The sequence below is a fragment of the Panthera tigris genome, chromosome B1 (genome assembly GCF_018350195.1).
Source record: "Panthera tigris isolate Pti1 chromosome B1, P.tigris_Pti1_mat1.1, whole genome shotgun sequence".
Classification (NCBI taxonomy): Eukaryota; Metazoa; Chordata; class Mammalia; order Carnivora; family Felidae; genus Panthera; species Panthera tigris.
In genome coordinates, this window is record NC_056663.1 from 91,486,869 (window position 1) to 91,505,980 (window position 19,112).

At 34.4% G+C, this 19,112-nt stretch overlaps 1 pseudogene; it reads right to left on the reverse strand.

The window, feature by feature from the left end:
* Positions 1-18,006: 18,006 nt before the first annotated feature.
* LOC122238227 lies at positions 18,007-18,102 on the reverse strand (annotated as a pseudogene).
* Positions 18,103-19,112: the final 1,010 nt, after the last annotated feature.

The following is a 19,112-nucleotide window of genomic DNA, read 5'->3' on the forward strand; positions in this document are numbered from 1 at the left end:
GAAGAGATTGCTTCTAATATTTATTATTTCTACTAATTTATAGTGCGCGCTCTCTCTCTCTCTCTCATGTCAGATATCCAAATAAATGAGTCACCACGTTAAAATAACCATGTCCATATTTAAGTGTTCTGATAAATTTCCCCCTCATTTTTTCAGACGGCCTATCTCTTGTTATGTCACCCAGCAAGCTTTGAAATACTCCATACCTTGGAAACTAACTGTTATCTTCCATTACTCTTACTCAAAGAATTCATTAATTGTATAGAAAAACCATTTTGCCTTGACAGAATACAACTTCTAATGATATCTGTGAGAATATACATAATGGATGAACATCTGCTCAATAAAACATAACGATTAAACAAAACAGCAAAATCATACTATGTTAAAAATATATTGCAAACAAAATATATTGCAAAGCTTAGGTTGGAAACTGTCATAGGACACTGAGCAAATGGCCCCAAAAGAACAGGACATTTGTTCAATTTATCTTTAAATCTCTAGAAATTAGTGCATGATGTGGGTTACAGCAGAACTCCAAAAAGAGTTGTTAAATAATTGAATGACCCATATTATTTAGTTTGCTTAATACAATGCTAAGTGCAGTAGGATATATGTAAAATTTTAATCAGTCTCTCAGCAAGGATTTTTATAATATTTACTGTATGTTAAGGAGTCATGGTAAAATACCTGTAATGTATAAGGCTAATGTTTCATATTTCAATTCCCTTAAATGAACAAACCAGATATAAATTCAGAATAGGTATAAAGGATAGAATTACAGGACAGAAACAAGCCTCAGAAGAAAAACATAATGTTAGGGCATTAACAAGAGGATAAATTGGGGTCATTTCTCAAGGTACCTGAAATGAAAAAGTGAAAGGAAAAACAGCAAGTCTATGTATTATAGTTTCGACTACATCGTAAAGTCATCAGTCAAGGAAAGGAGAATTACTGCAGTTAATTCCTTCCTTAAGAAGAATGTGCAGACTGTTTGCTGATGCCAAAGAATTTCTGTTTGAAAATATGGTAGTAAAATGGATATTTTAATACATTTTTGTAAGAATCCATAATATATAAATTTGAGTTTGAAAATAACCTGGGAACAGGGTTCCGTCAGTTCAGCGTCCAACTCTTGATCTCAGCACAGTTCTAGATCTCAGGGTTGTGAGTTCAAACCCCTTGTTGGTCTCAAACCTGGCAACATTTTTCAATATATCTACTTTCACTTTGAAAATAACTCATACTATCCTATACAGCGTAGCAATTTTTGACAACTTTATTGAGGCATGATTGACATACAATACACAGCATGCTCAAAGTTTAACATTTGATAAATTTGCAATATAAATACACCCTTGAAACAATGATTACAATCAAGAGAGTGAACCTACCTACTCTTCACCCCACAGAAAGTCCTCATATCTCTTTAAAATCTGCTCCCTTTTGGGACACCTGGGTGGCTCAGTCGGTTGAGCGGCCGACTTCAGCTCAGGTCACAATCTCGCGGTCCGTGAGTTCGAGCCCCGCGTGGGGCCCTGCGCTGATGGCTCAGAGCCTGGAGCCTGCTTCCAATTCTGTGTCTCCCTCTCTCTCTGCCCCTCCCCCATTCATGCTCTGTCTCTGTCTCAAAAATAAAAAACGTTAAAAAAAAAAAATAAAATCTGCTCCCTCTTGCATCTTTTCTCATTTTCTCCCTCATGCAACTACCAATGTGTTTTCTTTCATTACAGATTAATTTCTTTGCTGGAGTTTTAAATAAATGAAATCATAGAGTATGTAGCTTTTTTGTCTAAATTAATGAAGCATGAAGCGTAATTGTTTGATTTTATCCATGTCATTCTGTGCTCCCACAGATGACTGTGCCGTTGGTTTATCCATTCTCCTGTTGACAGAAACTTGATTTTTTTCCAATGTGGGCTATTACACATAGAGCTGCTATTCAAAAAAAAAATCACGTGAAAATCTCTTTATGGACATTTGCTTTCTTTTTTCTTAGGTAAAAACCTAGGGATGCGTTGAAAAATTAAATATATGGTCGATCTGTGTCTAATATTTTAAAGAAATGTCGAGTTGCTTTCCAAAGCAGTTCTACCATTTTATATTTAAACCAGCAAAATGTGAGACTAGCACTTCTTCCACATTTTTGCCAACATTTGATACGGTCAGGTTTTTTGTTTTGCTTTTCATTTTAGTCATTCTAATAGCTATGTAATGGTATCTCATGGTAAATTTAATTTACATTCTCCTAATGACCAGTGATGTTCAACATCTTTTCATATGCTTATTTGTTATCTATATTATTGATGAAGTCTCTGCTCAAATGTTTTGTCTAATTTTATTGGACAGTTGGCATGTTATCAAGTTTTGAAAATTCTTTACATTTTTTGTAAATACAAGAAGTTTACAAATGAACGTGATTTGCAAATGTTTTCTAATCTGTAGAGAGACTTTCATTTTCTTAACAGAATCATTCGAAGAACTAAACTTTTTAATTTTGATAAAGTTCAATTTATCAATTCAAATTTTATGGATTGCGTTGTCAAACTTGTATCTGAGAATTCTTTGCTAATTTAAGGTTACAAATATTTCCCTCTGTTTTTAACCAGAAATTTTACAGGTTTAATTTTTCCATTGAATTCTACAATTGACTTTGAGTTCATTTTTGCATATAGTGTGAGGTATTCTTTGAAGTTCATTGTTTTACAACACATATTCAAATGTTTCAGTCTTATTGATGAAAAGATACCATTTCCCCACTGAATTGTTTTTGCAAATTTTCCAAAATTAAGTCTCCATATATATGTGGATGAATTTCTGGACTCTATTCTGTTCCATTAATGCTTATATTGCTCTGATTTCATCACAGAGGCTTTATTATAACTTTTAAAATAATGTCAGTTAGGGGTGCCTGTGTGGCTCGGTCAGTTAACCATCCGACTCTTGATTTTGGCTCAGGTTATGATCTCAAGGTGGTGAGATTGAGCACCTTGTCGGACTCTGTGCAGCCTGTGGAGCCTGCATGAGATTCTCTTTCACCCTCTCCCTTTGTCCCTTCCCCACTTGTGCGTGCTCTTTTGCTCTTTCTCTTTGTCTCAATAAATGAATAAATAAATAGATAAACAAACAAACAAATAAAAATGTCAGTTAGTCTTCAAACTTTGATTTTCAATTTAAATTGTTTTACCTGTCTTACATCCTTCAGATTTTTACATGAATTTTGCACACATCATGGCAATTTCTATGAGAAAACTTTCTGGGATTTTTATTAGAATTTCACTGAATTTAGAGATAAATTTGCTTAGAATTAACATCTTAACAATATTGAGTCTTCTGACCCAGCAACAAATTTTATCATTCTATTTATATTTGCTTTAATTTCTCTCAACATTTTTTTCAATTTTTAGTGTACAATCCTCTCAAATTTCTTGCTAGATTTATCCCTAAGTGAATTAAATTTAAAAAATTATTTTATTTTATTATTGCTCTCTGCTACAATAAAGAAATATCACCTACTTGTGTTGGTAATCACGTGTCCTAAGTCTCACTAAATTTATTTGTTAGGTCTACTGGTTTTCTTTGTAGATTTCACTGGATTTGATATATGGACAATGATGTTACCTGAAAATAAAATTTAATTGCCTTGCTTCAATGTGGATTTTTTTAAACATAATTTCCCTGGTCAGAGATGCTTGTACAATGATGAATACAATTTGTATCAGGAAACATTCTTGTTGTTTTCTAGTTAAGTGATGCAACTTTTTACAGATGTTCTTAATGAGTTTTCATCTTTAGTTTACTAAAAGTTTTCATGATGTTGCATTTTTTTCAATTTTTTCTTCTGAACTTATTGAGACAATCACTAAATGGGAATAAAATTAAAGTCATGTATTATAAAGTACAGGCATACCTTGGAGATAATGTGTATTTAGTTCCAGACTACCTCAAGGAAGCAAAGATTGCAATAAAGTGAGTCAAAGGAATTTTTTTGATTTCCAGTGCATACAAAAATTATGTTTTTACTACAGTTTATAAAATGTGTGCAATAGCATTGTCTCAGAAAACCATGTACATATCTTAATTTAAAAATACTTTATTGCTAAGGCACCTGGGTAATTCGGTGAATAGTCGTACTCTTGATTTCAGCTCAGGCCATGACCTTGCAGTTCACGGGATGCAACCCTACACTGGGCTCTGCATGGACAGTGCGGAACCTGCTTGGGATTCTCTCTCTCCTTCTCTCTCCTTCTGTCCCGTCCTCACTCATTCTTTCTCTCTCTCTCTCTCTCTCTCTCTTTCTGTCTCTCTTTCTATTTCTCTCTCAAAATAAATAAACTAAAACATACTTTTTTGCTAAAAAATGCTAACCATAATCTGAGCTTTCAGAGTGAGTTGTAATCTTTTTGCTGATGGAAGGTCTTGTCTCCATGCTAATGGCTGTTAATTGATCAGGATGGTAGTTGCTGAAGGATGAGGTGGCTGTAGAAATTTCTTAAAATAAGGTGATACTTAAGGTTGCCATATAGATTGATTCTTCCTTTTATGAATGGTTTCTCTGCAGCATATGATGCTGTTTGATAGCATTTTACCTACAGTCTATCATCTTTCAAAATTAGAGACAATCCTCTCAAACCCTGTAGGTGTTTTGTCAACTGAGTTTATGGAATATTCTAAATCCTTTGTTGTCATCTCAATAATCTTCACAGCATGTTTACCAAGAGTAAATTCCAGTCAAGAAATCACTTTCTTTGCTCACTCTTAGAAGCAACTACTTATCCATTCAAGTTTTATCAAAAGATTACATCAATTCAGTCACATCTTCAGGCTCCACTTCTAATTTTAGTTTTCTTGCTATTTTCACCACATCTGCAGTTACTGCCTTCACTGAAGTATTGAACCTCTCCCAAAGTTACACAAGAGTATTAGAAATAACTTTTTCCAAATTCCTGATGATGTGGATATTTTGACCTCTTCTTGAGATCAGAAATGTTCTTAATGGCATATAGAATGGTGAATGCTTTCCAGAAGGTTTTCAATTTTCTTTGCCCAAAACCATCAGAGGAATCACTATCTATGGCAGCTATAGCCTTACAAAATGTATTTCTTAAATAATGGGACTTGAAAGTAAAAATTACTCCTTGAACTGTGGGCTGTAGAATGGATGTCATGTTAGCAGGCATGACAGCAATATTCATCTCTATCAGAGTTCTTGGGTGACCAGGTGCATTGTCAATGAGAAGTCATATTTTGAAAGAAGTCTTGTTTTTTTGAGATATACTGCTTAACAATGGGCTTAAGATATTTAGTAAACCATGCTGTAAATAGATGTACTACCATCCAGGCCTTTTTTTTTTTTTTTCTGGTGAAAGAGTGCAGGCAAAGTAGACTTAGCACAATTCTTAAGGGTCGTTGGATTTTTCAAGCAATAAGTATAAGTATTGGCTTCAGCCTAAAGGAGAGTCAGCCTGTCCTTTGAAGCTTCGAAGGCAGGCATTGACTTCTCTCTAGCTGGGAAAATTCCAGATGACATCTCCTTCCAATAGAAAGCTGTTTCATCTACATCAGATGTCTGTTGTTTAATGTAACCAACTTCCTAATGATCTTAGGAAGATCTTAGGAACAACTTGCTTCAATCTCTACATCAGTACTTGCTGCTTTATCTTATATTTTGATGTTATGGAGATGGCTTCTTTCCTTAAACGTCATGAACCAACCTTCAAAGAATTGAAGACTTAGGCCCTTGCTTTGCTTTCAGGTTTTTTTTTTCCTTTTAAAGGAGAAATAGAGACCTTTCCCATATACAAAAACTAAATAATTTCATCAACCAGAAGACCCCTACTATAAGAAATGTTAAAGGAAGTCCTTCAAGTGGAAGAAGAAAAGATACCAGAATGAAATTTGGAAGTATAAAAATCAAATGGTAAATAAATGGGTGATTTTCCTTTTGTAGTTTCACATATCTTTAAAAGATAAATGACTAAGCAAATAGTCACACTGAGTTGTGGGCTTTACAACAAACATGTATGTATAATGTATGACAACAGTACTTTGAAGACTAGGAAAAATGAAATATACTATTGAAAAGTACTTCTGTGAAGTGGTATAATATCATTTGAATATAGAATGTGATAAGAAGCATGACTTTATGATCTGAGGGCTTCCAGAATGCCTGGTCTACAAGGATGAAATCCTGCATATGTCTTCTCAGAACAAGTGACCATTAAACACTTAGCTAAAGTGCCCGTTTGGAATGACACCCTAAGGACTTGGAGTGCTGTGTTCCAAGATGCTGTTTATAAATTAAAATATCAGATGATATGTGGTGATTTTTATGGTGCCTAGCAGGAAAAGACATAATTCATATGCCAAAGAGGATAATCCATCTTGATTACAAAGTGTAGCCAGCAGACACATAAGAGTATATCTAGAACCTGAGGAATTCACTGGGGTCTCCCTTGCTTCTTCCATGTCTAGTAAAAACATGGGAATGACGATTTCAGCAACCATAGCCTGGCCAGTGCAAGAAAACTAAAGGCTCTGTTCCCTCAAGAAGTGAAATCTGGGTGACCTCGCCATGGACGCAAGTGACCTAGGAAAGCTGAAGAAGTGCCTGAAGTTGATGCAAATAGAGAGTAGACCATCAATGATAGAGGATGACCATCAATTAGGTTCTCAAGAACAGCTACAGGGGTTTGGACTATATTTGCCCTACTAATCCGTTTATTGTAAATCTTTTTCGAATATAACAACCCCCCACACTGAATGCACTTAATGTGGGCCTGAGCTGATTTGAGTGTAACAGTGGTTACTTGTATAAGGTACTTAGAACACCATTGATTCATAAATTCTTAGTCCTGGTCCAGTTCATTCCAGCTACAGCCATAGTCAACAGTTCCTGTGTAACCCAGTAGAATTCAATCTGAAGGTGACACTACTTTTACATTTTTTGCCTTTCCCCCCCAAAAAAACTATAGGAACATAGGACAACCGAGAAGTGTGAGGGATTAAAATTCCAAGGAAAATCATGTCGGAGTTCAGAAGTTAATGGATAAATTCACAGAAATTCCTTCCTTTGTGGAGACAAATATGATGCACATTGGCATGATTTTTCAGATGGACCACAGCAGGATCTAAATCTGGTTTCTCAAAGCAGTACCTAGAATAGCAGTTCACCCTTCGTTGGTGTTCTCTCTTTTCCACTTTCATTCTCCCAACTGCCCCTTTTGTGCTTCTTTTTTTTTTTTATAGAAAATGGATTTTATTCGATACTAACATGTAACAGATTGGTAGCACATTGCTTATATACAAATGATTTAACCTAGGTCGAAATATGTACTGGTTTAAAAAAACCTTCAGTGCATGTAAATAAACCTTCAGGCCATCCTAACTTGGAAGTTCAGTCTGTGTGGCTTTATCTACTCTTGAAGCAACAGCCTTCTGTCAATGCTGGACTTTTTCCAGATCTCCCCGAAGTTGGAGAATGACTTCATCCCTCTCCTTCAGCTGTAGCTTCAGCACTGAGCATTCATCCTTCATTATATCCCAACAAATGTTCTGCCAGCCAAATGAAGAGCTCCAGAATCAAGAGTGCCTGTTGGAAAAAAATCCCTCTTGCTTGTTTCTAAAGATCACCTTCTGAATAAACTAGCTGCATGTGAGTCAGGTTGTGATTTTGTGAGAACCGAAATCAAGACCCCATACCACTAAAGTGAACCCAGTGTTTCATAGTGTAAGCATCCTACTGAACATTTTAGTTAGACATCTTCTCCTCATGTTTTACTCTTTAATTTGTTTTTTCTTGAGAATCTACATTAGAATCATGGAATCAAAATTTAACTACTTTTAAGGTTTTCATTATCACTGACATATTGCTGTCCAAAAGATATGCCAATTTATGTAGCTACCAGCAATGTATGGAGTTGGTACTTAATTAAAAATATTTCCCATGCCAATTTTGATGGAGTTAGTGTGATTATGGTCAGACTAAATTTACATGCCAAATAAAAAAAATGTTCTGTTTTGTAAAAACTTATTGTTTATTTCCAATACTTTTAGAAAATATATTTTCTATTCTGATTTAATTACACACAAATCTAGAAATATTTGAGTAAGATATAGTTATTGTAATCGGGGAATAATCAATTCTGATTATTGTGTGTAAGAATATTACTGTGTCATATTGTGGGTCACATAATTTAATGTATTTTGTTAGACAATTGATGAAGTAGAGGCTTTCCTTTCAATGGGATGTTTTTTCTAGATTTTTTCAAACACATAAACTTGAAAAAGTTACGCGCATAAGCTACCAATTAAGACAATTAAATATTACTGCAATAAAATATGGACTACACAATGATATACATGACTAATGATGCAATCTCAATAAAACAATTCATTGAAATATTATTTAGTTGGTTGATAGAAATGTGAACTGTCAGATAGTCTCATATATTAGTAATACACATTATGTCTTCATAAAAATAGATTTACAATTGATCTCTGTAATTGTCTTGTTTATATCATGAACATATACTTTTTAAAATAAGTTCATGTTTACTCTGTGTCCTTATTGCATGTGCTTATGGTTCAACTTTGCTTTATTTCAAATATACAGCTTTTTTTCATTTTAGACCTTAAATTCCTTGAGGAAGTTATACACTGGGAATCTTCCAACCTACTGTGTAATAATAGATGTGCATTAAGTTTAAAGTAACATATTTGGTCAACTTTCCTTAATCAAAATAGTTTATTTTTAAATGTTTTATCGACTTTAATAAATATAAAACCAAATTCTTAAAAAAAACAGAAAGTTGTTATATTAGGAGCCTTAGAATTCAAAATTCTTATCTAGCATATTAAAAAATAGTTTCACATTTTTCTTTAAATTGCAGTTAGTTAATACACAGTATAATATAAATTTCAGGTGCACAATTTAATGATTCATTACTTGCCCACAAGGAGCCCGTGAAGAGTCAGTGGTCATTGCAACAAGTGCTCTCCTTAATATCCATTATTCATTTAACCCATTCCCCGCTCAGCTCCGCTCCGGCAGCCCTCAGTTTGTTCTCTATAGTTAAGAGTCTCTTTTATGGTTTGCCTTTCTTTTCTCCCCTCCACTCCTCCATGTTCATTTGTTTTGTTTCTTCAATTCCACATATGAATGAAATCATATGGTATTTGTCTTTCTCTGACTGACTGATTTCACTTACATAATACTCTCTAGCTCCATCCACATTGTTGCAAATGGCAAGATTTCATTCTTTTTTTTTTTAATGGCCGATTAATGTTCCATTGTGTATAAATACCACTTTTTCTTTATCCAGTCATCAGTCAATGGGCATCTGGGTTCTTTCCATAATTTGGCTACTGTTGATAATGCTACTATAAACAGTGAGATACATGTGCCCCTTTGAATCAGTATTTGTGTACCCTTTTGGTAAAGACCTACTAGTGCAATTACTGGGTCAAGGGGAGTTTTATTTTTAACTTTTTGAGGAAACTCTATACTGTTTTCCAGAGTGGCTGCACCAGTTTCCATTTCCAGTAACAGTGTAAGAGGGTTCCCCTTACTTTGCATCCTTCCCACTGTTGTTTCTTGAGTTGTTAATTTTAGCCATTCTGACAGGTGTGAGGTTGTATCTCATTGTGGTTTTGATTTGAATTTCCCTGATGATGAGTGATGTTGAGCATCATTTCAAGTTTCTGTTAGCCATCTGTATATCTTCTTTTGAAAAGTGTGTGTCTTTTGCCCATTTCTTCACTGGATTATTTGCTTTTTGTGTGTTGAGTTTGAGAGGTTCTTTATCAGATATGTCATTTATAAATATCTTCTCCCAAATCAAAGGTTTCCTTTTAGTTTTGTTGATTGTTTCCTTCATTGTACAGAAACTTTTTATCTTGATGGTGTCCCAATAGTTCCTTTTTGCTTTTACTTCTCTTGCCTCAAGAGACGTATCTAATAAGAAGTTACTATGGCGAAGGTCAAAGAGGTTGCTGCCTCTGTTCTCCTCTAGGACCTTGATGGTTTCCTATCTCACATCTAAGACTTTCATCTATTTTTTTTAATTTATTTCCATATATGGTGTAAAAAAGTGGTCCAGTTTCATTCTTTTGCATATTGCTTTCCAGTTTTCCCAACACCATTTGCTGGAGAGACTTTTTTTTTTTTTCATTGGGTATTCTTATCTGCTTTGTCAAAACTAGTTGACCATAGTTGTGGGTTCATTTCTGGATTTTCTATTCTGTTCCATTGATCTATGTGTCTGTTTTTATGCCAGTATCATACTGTCTTGATCATTACAGCTTTGTAACATACCTCAAAGTCCAGAATTGTGATGCCTCCAGCTTTGCTTTTCTTGTTCAAGATTATTTCAGCTTTTGGGGCCTTTTGTGGTTCCATAAAAATTCTAGGATCGTTTGTTCTAGCTCTGTGAAAAGTGCTGGTGGTATTCTGAAAGGGACTTCATTAAATGTGTAGATTGCTTTGGGTAGTATAGACATTTTAACAATGCCTGTTCTTCCAATCCGTGATGTTTTTCCATTTTTTCAGGTTATCTATAGAGTATAGATCTTGTACTTCCTTGGTTAGATTTATTTTGAAGTATTTTATGGTTTTTGGTGCAATTGTAAATGGTATTGATTCCTTGATTTTTCTTTCTGCTGCTTCATTGTTGGTGTATATAAATTCAACAAAATTCCACCTCACTCCCTGACCAGGGTTTTTTCCTCTCCACAACACCCGTGATCATTTCTCTCCCAAACTACATCTCTGCATGTCCTGATCTCTATAATGCACTTTCTTCTCTCCCTGTAGTTATCCATTTTGTTCGGTCAGTCCTTCAGATCGATTTCTTGGGTATTCAAAATGAATTGATATTTATCTAGCTGTGTTTGAGGTATGAGGAAAGCCTAGGGTCCTCCTACTAATCTATCTTAGCTCCTACTCCCAACATATTTTTCAAACGAGCAAATAACCTATTAAATGTACTGATGACTCCTATGATTCCATGCTGCATAAATATAATTTTTTCAATTGTTTTTCAAGAAGATTTATCTACAACTAATTAAAATAATATGTAATATTATACACATCTGTGACAAGAGAAGTCAACAACAACTGGCTTCTCTCTTAAGTCAATAAACTAACATTCTCCTGTGGGAGAAAAGACAATTTGCATTCCTATATCAAATTCAGTATGTTGATAACAATTAGTTATTAATAATTATATGTTAATATCATTGATATGTATTTAAGTTAGTAATTGTTGTAATAATTAATTATTATTTGTTATCTGTCCGATTTAGATCAGGATGTTAATTACTGTTTAAAAGCAGTTTAATATTTATTTTTTTTAATTCATAAGAATATTCTGCCAAATACTTATTTCGTTGGTTACTAGCATAATATCAATATCATTCTAAATTATGACAAGTGGGCATTGACTTAAAATAAGATTAAATAAGTTAAATATAAAATTAAATAAAATTAAAATTAAAACTCACATTATCTTTGTGTTGACACATAAATATATTATATAGAAACTATTATATATATTTTGATTTTTATATTACCTCCATGCTACAAATGAGCACTTTCAAGACATGACTAAAATAGGTCAAAATATGATTTGGTGGTATTTGAAGCAATAGGCTAATGCATGGGTATTAGAAAACAAAATGAAACAATATGAAGCAACTTAAAATATATCTTACCTTAAAAGATTTTTCAATTAGTAGATCAACATTTGAAGAATATTTTTTAGAAGGCTTCTAACTAGTAACGTGCAGATTAATTTCAATGAACCAAATTGTCCCAGACGCTTGAGTAAATAGAAACAGGAAAAGATAAAATGTCAGTGTAGTCTGAAAATTTCCCCCCTAAATCTTCAGCATTTTATTGAATTAAAACAACTGGAAAAGGTATTTGGGAATTCGATGGCAGAAATTTGATAAATAGTTTATCAATAATTTGCAGCAGATAAAACCACATAAGCATCTGTTCGGGAAAGAGATAACTAAATTGAACATGTGCTTTGGAAATGGTTGAGTTGGTTTACGCCTTAAAGCAAGAGAAGAAAATCAAAGCCATTTCTGCTACCAAATTACATTATCTGGTCTAGAAATACTGAAATGTCTTTTAATATTTTGAAATGAATATTTTGAAGAAGATGCAGTTATATCATTTTCAGTTAGCATACAATTGGATTGAAAATACTGCCTTCCCTCCAGGCAATACGACTCTGCTTTTCTTCTGGTATATGCATACTACTTCCATTAAAAAGGAGAATTCCTAATTTGTGAGTAGATTGCTGAAGCTTGAATACATATTAGTTCCTTTAAAAGTTTAGGAAGTCTCTTTACCAAGAACCATACTTTTGTCAAAAAAAAAAAAATCTTAGAGTTACAATATAAGCAAGCACAGAACCTGGCAACACATCTAGATTTGCTGTTTTGGTCAAGAAGTTGCATACAAAATTGTGACTAATTTCTACGTTGGCAAGTGCTGCTGCAATTATTTTGGTCTTATTCCAGCAACATTGTCTAACATGACAAAAATCTTTGTCATGATCAGAATTACTGCCTTGACTCATTCTCTTTTTTAAAAAGTTTTAGTTAATGTGATCAGAGTAAAACATGAAGTTTTCTACAGTTCAGAGAATTTTCTGGATTTGCATAGAATTACCCTGAAGCGTTTGATCGAATTTTTATTAGGAAATACCACTTTTTTTCCAATACAAAAAGAAATCCTTAAAGAATAAACTTGACAGAAATAAGTTCACCTATGGCTTTGCTTCCTGGTTAGATATTAGAGGCCACACAACTAAGGACAGCTTTTTATTTAAGGCTGTGTGATTACAAACTGACATGCTGCTAGGCATATACAGTTGACTTTAGAACAATGCAAAGGTTGGGGGCACCGACCTCCGTGCACTCAAAAATCCATGTGTAACTTTTGACTTCCTCAAAAGTTAACTACAAATAGCCTACTATTGACTAGAAGTTTGATCAATAATATAAACAGTTGATTAAAACATATTTTATATGTTGCATGTATTATATACTGTGTTCTTAAATAATATCGAGCTTCTAATTTTTTTCAGTACTTCTAAGCTAAGCAGTTTGAGAGTTTTTTCAAATTGTTGCAAATCTTCCAAAATTTCCCCACTCTATCCTTTGAAAAAAATCCACATAGAACTGAACTTGCTCAATTCAAACCCACGTTGTTCAAGGGTCAACTATAATTTGTCAACATGCCCATCTGAAAATGGTGATCGAAGGCAGAAGAAAGATATCCTGAAGCCTTGTCAAATTTACTGCAAGCAGACATCTATGGACACCTAGAATCAATACATAAGTTTTGATAGGAATGTTTGTTAATATAGTCATTGTCTGACCTTATCTGTGCTTTTGCTTTCTGTGGTTTCAGTTACCCACAGTCAACCATAGTGTGGAAGCAGATGATGCTCCTTCTGATGTTTCTCCTTCATAAGGTCATTAGCACATCACAATGTCTACATTATTCACCTCACTTCTTCTCATCATGTGGGTATTTTGTCCTTTCAGGTTATCACAAGAAGGATGAATACAGTGCAATAAGGTATTTTAAGACAGAGATCACATGTTCATAACTTTTATTACAGTGTATTGTTATAATCGCCCTAGTTTTTATTGTTATTATTGTTAATCTCTTGCTTAACTTATTAAATTTATCATAGATATGTGTGGATGGAAATAAAAGCATAGCATATATAAGGCTTCATATTACCTCCACTTTTAGATGTCCACTAGGCGTCTTGGAATCCATCCCATGAAGGTAAGGGATGTACTACTGTACTACTTAAAATGGAATGTGGATTGTAACTCCCTTACTAAAGGGAAAACAGTAGCAGAATTTACTAACGTTGACTTCATTAATTTTTGAAAAAAGGAAATTATAAAATACTACTTGAATGAGAAGAGTTGGGGATAATTTTGTACCTCTTAAATCAAGAATTTTTTTTTCTGTAGCAGAGACTGCTAGTTTTTACTCGATACCAATCAATTTTATCCTCAATTCTTACATTGCCTATAGTTGTGGAGGCAGAAGTATACACCCTTCCTTCCTAATAAAAAGAGTCATTTTCCCATACTCCATCTTAGATAAGAGGTGAGTGGCCAAAGACATGTAAGCAGCTATCAAACTTTTCCTCTTTCCTCTTCATTTTTCTTCTTGCTAGAAATATGTACCTCATGGCTGGTGTTCTTGCAGTCCTATCACCATGAACTTCATATTAAGCATAATGGAGATTAAAGACAGGAATGCATGTGATATTGAGGTCATAAATGGGAACAAAGCAAATCTCTATTTTGTTTAAAACTATGCGTGTTCCAGTTTTCTGTAACTATACTTAAACAATGTTGGTATTTCTAGTCATGAAAATTTTGAATTCATTTGATAAAACACACTCGTCTAAATTGGCATTTTGGCATGGCTGCAACCAAATTGATTGGTAAAAATTGAATAGGTGTCAAAAATTATATAGCCATTGCCATTACATATTATCCTTCATCATTTTGGTGCAAATGCTATAAAATAGTTATAAAATTGAAATTCACTTCATATTAGAATCAAAGTGTATTTTGTGTGTATGTGGGGGGGGGCATTTATAATATTTTCCTCACTTTTTCCCTGATACTGATTCCTCATTTTTGTACTGAAACATAAAATTGAGAGAGAGAAGTTTATTTGTAGACAGTGGTCAGTTTCCCTTAGAAGCAGATATTTTGGTGTGGAGTGGATGGATTGAGAAGTATTCTTAGCATCAGCACTTGTGAAACAGAAGGGAAGGAAATAGGATTGGTCAGATGGAGAAGTTCAGCTGTGAAGCCAACCTCATTTTAGCTTCAGTTGACCGCACACGAACTCCGCTGGGGACATGGAATTCCAGAGTGGTCTCTGGTTGAGGCAAGTGGGCCAGGTCTCATTACACTGGCACTGGCCAGCCTTTGGATGTGGGCCACCCAAGGAAATAGGTTTAGTTTGTGGGAGGCAGTTGGCAGTTGAGTAGGAGTTAAGAGTACCAGGCAGTCTGATGGCAGCATCCCCTGCTGGGTGTACAAATCCTTTATTTCTGGAATGGTAATCTGAGTAGTTTATCACTTAGTCACAGAATATATGGTGATTTTGTCACAGAACTAATTTACAATGCAAAAAAGTGATATGCATGTGCATTGCTCTGAAGGGAAATAAAACTGATCAGCTTCTCAATTTTTTAAACTTCTGCCTTAGATAAAACATTTTTAAAGTGCTTATTTAAAAAAAAAACATTGCTTATTTGAAAGTATAGTGTGCAGATTAGGGGGAAAATACACTTAAACAGTATTGAATTTTAGGCAAACTTGCCTTAAGTGAGTGTATCTTTAGGTGAAGTGACTTGAGGTTTGCTGATAAGGTGAAGGGCAATATTTTTGCAGATTCCAAATTTCCATGTAAGTGCAACTAATTGTTATTTTTGTCCCTAAAAAGATGAGCAGCTAGAACAATTAATTATTGCTTTTGATGAATCTCTGTTATGAAAATGTGCTATCCTAAATCAAAATGAACACAAAAATGACTGAAAAATAATAAAGCCATAGCATACTGTGTCTTGAGCAAGACATTTATATTTTTATTTCCTCCATTTCTTACTCTGCAAAAATTGTTTCTTCATGAAAGTGATTTAGTTAGTGTTGTAAAAACAATCCAGAACTCAAAAATGAACACTGAACAAATACAAAGTACTCTTCTGGTTTTTTATATCCTGGTAATTAACTACCCTTTTCTCTCAATTCTATAATCTAAGAAGAAAAAAGTGAGTAGCAATCAATATTCCTTCTACTGCTTTACAAATAAATAAGCATTTTAATTTTTTCCAGTTGGTGTATTGGACTGGCGAACGCGTTATTTAACGACTAATAGATTCATGAAACATCTTATTATGATTGCTGATAAAATGACTATAATTTGAGCCTTGAGAATGTGTGGATAGATAGTGGTTGCTGTCTACTTAAATTGATATAACACTGAGTCATACTGAAAGAGACAAACAATTAAAAGGAAAAAAGTAGAAAAAATATTTTCCCCTTTTTAGTTTGAAATTCCTGTGACAAATGTCACTGTACCTTCTAAATCTAGATGTGTTACAAGGGCACATCTGATGTTGATAACCGCCTACGTATCCTCTCTAACCAGTCATGTTTGGCAGTTTTTCTTCATTTAGAGTTCAGTTCAAAGGCTTGACATCAAATTTCTGCAACAAATTCAGAGCTACTCATTTTCCTTATCCATTCCTTTCTGGTTTTGATTCTAGTTTCAGTAGTTAAAAAAATGAAGACACTAACCACCAAAGAGATTGAAAAAAGACCAGAGTTATTTTTCACTAATCATCTCAGCAAAATTTCACTAGCAGTGCCTTACTATTTTCATATATGAAATATTCCTTAAGTATATCCTAAAGTTGGTGGAAAGGAAGTAATATTAAAGTGATCCATGCTCCAATTTTGACTTTATCACTTAGAACTAAGTGAACAACCATGATTTAGGTAACTCTTGTGAACTTCATTTTACCCATTTTTCCAGTTAAGAGTGATGATACCCACCCAGAGAAGTGCTGGAAAGAGTGACTGGAATAGAGCACAGAAAACTTTCAGTACTGTGCATGACAAATGATAAACACTTGAAAATATTTCCATTTTCTCTCATTTTTCACTTCTATTTATTCTTGCTCTTTTTTTTTTTTAATCTTTTAAACTTATTATACAATTTTCATATGTTTGGCCCCTTGTCTGCCTTTCTTTGAAAAAAAATTTTTTAATGTTTTTATTTATTGTTGACAGAGAGAAAGACACAGCATGTGCGGGGGAGGGGCAGACAGAGAGGGAGACACAGAATCCACAGCAGGCTCCAGGCTCTGAGCTGTCAGCACAGAGCCCGACACGGGGCTCGAACTCACAGACCGTGAGATCATGACCTGAGCCGAAGTCGGACACTCAACCGACTGAGCCACCCAGGTGCCCCCCTTGTCTGCCTTTCTTAAATATCAGTGTTTTCTTCTCTGGTCAGGATTTTTATCACTTGGGTTTCACTACGCAATATTTTGTCACAAGTTTTGTTTAGTGTTATACCTCCCTCTTCCCATATCTAGACGCTCACTGTGATTTTTTTTTAATATTGTCCTTTAATGCCTCAGATTCCTTTACTAAGTATTCATGCATTTATTTAGCCAATGTGTTCATGTGTTCAATGAGTTAAGTAAGTAAATAAGTAAGCATGTAAAACCTATTTTGTGCATAACACTTTGTCATTACATTTACAACAGGGCTTGAAATAGAATGGTAGGGACAACAACAAGTGTAAATTGTATACATATTTAAATACTTCTTTTTTTTTAATTTTTTTTTAATGTTTATTTATTTTTGAGACAGAGAGAGACAGAGCATGAACGGGGGAGGGTCAGAGAGAGGGAGACACAGAATCTGAAACAGGCTCCAGGCTCTGAGCTGTCAGCACAGAGCCCGACGTGGGCCTCGAACTCACGGACCGCGAGATCATGACCTGAGCCGAAGTCGGCCGCTTAACCGACTGAGCCACCCAGGCGCCCCTATACTTCTTGGGATTAAGCAGAGTCCCTTCATGGATACTAAGACACAGGTTTCCAAACATTCTTGATAATAGCACCCTTAGATCAAAAGAAATACTAGTAATCTTGTTGATAGATTATTTAGACCAAAAATTTATTTATTCATTTATTTATTTATTTACCTATTTTTTTTAACTTTTTTTTATTTTTGAGACAGAGAGAAACAGAGAATGAACGGGAGAGAGGCAGAGAGATAGGGAGACACAGAATCGGAAGCGGGCTCCAGGTTCTGAGCCATCAGCCCAGAGCCTGACACGGGGCTCAAACTCACGGACCAGGAGATCGTGACCTGAGCTGAAGTCGGACGCTCAACCGACTGAGCCACCCAGGCGCCCCTATTTACCTATTTTTTAATATGGAACACTTTATGGATTCACATGTCATCCTTGCACAGGGCCATGCTAATCTTCTCTGTATCTTCTTAGAGTATGTGCTGCTGAAGCACGCACTAGACCAAAAATTTAATCAGTAGTCTGTGTGGTGGCCTGAGAGGTGCCTTGAGAGCTGCCAACAATAACTGCTTGCGGAAAATGGAGCTTGGCTGTGCAGTGTAGTCTGTGACATCTGTAGATTGTGCAAGAGGTCCCTGTGGGATTGGATAGACCTCTGGGTGGGAACAAACAGAAGCAACACAAAGTACAAAGGCTGAAAATCCAAGAAGTCTAAACTCAGATTTGGAAATTCAGAATCTTTACGAGGGGTACATTATTAAAGTGGAAGGGCATAAACTATTTAATATATATATATGTTATATACATATATATAACTTCATAGATATCTTATAAAGATTTTATAAACACAAGATGTATTCGTTTCCATTTATACTGTAGCCCTAAACGCCACTAAATGTTAGGAGTAGGTTGGTTATCAAATTCTATCAGAACATATAAAGAAGAAGTAAAGAAAGATTATTACATAAGTAGACTGAGCCATATTTTAAATCTCCATTTTGAATTTGCTTTACTTCTCACCTATACAGCTTAAATAAAGAGAATCACTTGAGACAAATTGGAATAGACGGATTGTATGATGTTATTAGAGTTTGGTTTTCTTTTAATTAGTCATTTTAAACAATTTTGTATAGATAGAACTGACAATGTGGAACTTATAGGTAAAACCAGTGGTAAAAAATTCACAATAGAAATTTAAAACATTATCTCAGTTGATGATATCACCCAGAGAAACATATCGATTTTCACATGTAAACCCAAATATGTAATATTTAGCTATGGATTCACCAATACAACTTAACCCTTACTGTTCCACCCAGTGAAATATAACTTTGCTTCATATATAGGTATATGCATATGTAAAAATTAAGTGATCTATACACTTAAGATCTGTGCACTTTATAATGGGTTATGTCTCAGTAAATCTCTTAAAACAAAAATTTGCTTTGATTATTAAAATTATTTGGGTACCACTATCTTCTTGTTAATTGCTTTTCCCTCTAGT